This window comes from Anastrepha ludens, chromosome 4, assembly GCF_028408465.1.
Source record: "Anastrepha ludens isolate Willacy chromosome 4, idAnaLude1.1, whole genome shotgun sequence".
Classification (NCBI taxonomy): domain Eukaryota; kingdom Metazoa; phylum Arthropoda; class Insecta; order Diptera; family Tephritidae; genus Anastrepha; species Anastrepha ludens.
The window spans coordinates 2,212,501-2,215,125 of record NC_071500.1 but is presented as its reverse complement, the minus strand read 5'-3'; the positions used below and the strand labels follow the sequence as shown (position 1 = coordinate 2,215,125).

Genomic DNA, 2,625 nt, shown 5'->3' with positions numbered 1-2,625 from the left:
AGACTCCCCCAGGCACTCAAAGTCATACTATAGATAGGTATGGATATGTGAAAATAATTTCAATTATTAAAAATACCCCCACATTTATCAGAATAGAGAACATATTTAGCCGAGTGAGTTTGTTCGGCTTCGAAACCCACAGTTGGCGTAAAACATCAAATGTATTGTAAATCTACGATCTACACATCTCCTTCAAGACAGACAAAACTCAAAATTTGTAATATTTCGAACGTTTGTCATATTTAAAACGAAAAAATTGTTTCTTATTAGAATTTATTTTATTCGTTTAAATTTTCGCACATTTATTATTAAATTATTTTTGCTGATTCAAGATTGTAAAGTAAGAGAAAGTAATTTTAAAGAATAAAAAGAAAGAGTGAGTTACAACTCGAAAAAGGTCCCTTTTCAATAACCGGTTACGATCAACGCACCTTGAGTATGGGATCTGTCACAATGGGTTCGTTGCGTCCTTTGGGGCAGAGCATTTAACTCACGTGACGTGTAAAACGTTCGATGGTGCCATAATGAAAGTATTGCCGCATACATATAAACAAAAAAAAGAAACGAATGCTCTTGAGTAGAAAGAGATTTTTGTTAGTTCTAAATATTTTATGAACATAAAAAGGAACTAAGTTTTTTTTCATTCCAGTGTAAAATGCTTCTTAAAATAAGTTGTATTAAAATAAATAAATAAATAATTGGGATGTTTGGCCGAGCCACTCCTTCTTTTTGTGGCGTGCGTCGTGATTTTGATCCACAAATGGAGAGATCTGCAGTTATAAGCCGAGGACGAACGGCAAATATTTTTATGAGGAGTTTTTCATAACAGAAATACACTCCGAGATTTACCACTGCCTACCAAGGGCTAACTGCTATTAGAAAAAACTCATACTATCATTTTGGTGTTCCATACAAATTCGAACCTACGCACTTAGGAAAGGTAGTCACACACCAGCCCATTCAGCTATGGCATTTGAATTATAAAATGAAAAATGCTTATTGGTATCCTGTTATATTTACTAGGAGCTAATATGGAACGCTTTTGAAAAATGAATAGGAATCGTTAATACAAAAAATTGATCATTGTGAAATTTATTTGAAATAAATCAAAATGTATCAAATAACTAATGAATTTATAAATTCGCGCAATGGCATTAACATGTTAAATAAAATAAAAAATAAAATTATAAAACCTACAGACATATATACATACATACATTCACAATCCATTGGCTGTTAAATACGTAAAAGAGTGAAGCACATCCACTCAATTTGCTATCTCTCAAAATTATATTTAAAATTTGTACTTTAAGCTGGTCTTGGAAATCTTTTGAATGTTTGGTAAGGTAGATGGCTAACACATTAAAAAAATCAGCGTGGCGACCCTTTGGTGCTGAAGTTGTCTCTTTTTCAGCCCCTCTTTCTTTTGCATCTGTTTCTTCTTCCTGGCAAACTAATGGCGATGGCGAGAGTGCAACGAGGGCTTAAATACATAACCTTCATCGGGGTAAACTCCAAAGATTGGCGACGCATGTAGTACATTATCCTCCGTTTGGGTGTTGATATATGTAAGCCTGTGTTGAAAAATGTCTTAGTATTAAAAATTGTCCACATAACACAAAATATAATTTATTTTTATTATTATTGTAATTATTATTAGAGATACTACAAGCTTACCTTTGTGGTGCTGCATGTCATCGTGAATTGTCTTCCACCAAACTCGCTAGTCCCACTTCCCGAAGGTGTCTTGTCGCTGTTCAATTATAATTTTCAAGAAATATGTATTATTTAAAAAAAAATTTACTTTCAAAATAGCCACTTACGGTTCGCATCTGGTTCGGCCGCCATTTAAGTCAAGATTTCTTCTTCGCTAGCCTGTTTCTATACTCTTTGGAGCTTTTGTCGTAATGTCAAGGGTGAATTTGAATCGACTCAACTTAAATTTCAATTATTTCTTGTATTCGATTTGATATAGAAAAAACACCACCGATACAAATTTTGCTCAACACAAAATTATTCTTTTTTAACCAATTGTCATTGCGTCGGACCTGCCGTAGAATAATGTAACTATGAAAAATTCTAAATTGAGAAATATTGAGTCCCGCAATGAATCCCGAATGCTCGGGATCAAATTGAAAGTATTCCACATTCGTACATACTGATCATGAGTATGCACTCGTTTTGCATCACAAAATACCTCACTAAAAACGTTACACATTAAAACATTCATTGTTCGCAAATTTATGAAGAACTCAAGGCAGCCGCAAAAATGCACAAAAACAGCAGTAGAAATGATAAAAGTATTCATATTTTAATGCAGCAGAAATTTTTACGTTTGTTACGCCCTGTTGACATCGCGCTCACACACATACAGACACATACACAAACATACCAAATTATGTTGTTGCACTGGAAACCTAATTTCGTTGCAGCACCACACCACTAAAGTAATCAGACAACAAAAAACGTGCATTTAGATACCTACAACCATATGTATGAATGTATATGTGATATGTGAATGTGTGTATGCATGCATAAATATTGCGTCACGCTCCTCATACAATTTGTTGTTGAGAATCATAAAAGTTGAGGTGACAGACCATTTTAAAATGTCATATTTCACGG

The 2,625-nt window shown here is 33.8% G+C and overlaps 1 long non-coding RNA gene across 1 annotated transcript; it reads right to left on the bottom strand.

Annotated features, from left to right (window-relative positions):
- Positions 1 to 649: 649 nt before the first annotated feature.
- Positions 650 to 2,218, bottom strand: LOC128861350 (uncharacterized). Its single transcript, XR_008454364.1, has 3 exons — positions 1,824 to 2,218; positions 1,678 to 1,753; positions 650 to 1,574 (listed from the first exon to the last, which is right to left on the bottom strand). It is a non-coding gene; the product is annotated as an uncharacterized LOC128861350 (long non-coding RNA).
- Positions 2,219 to 2,625: the final 407 nt, after the last annotated feature.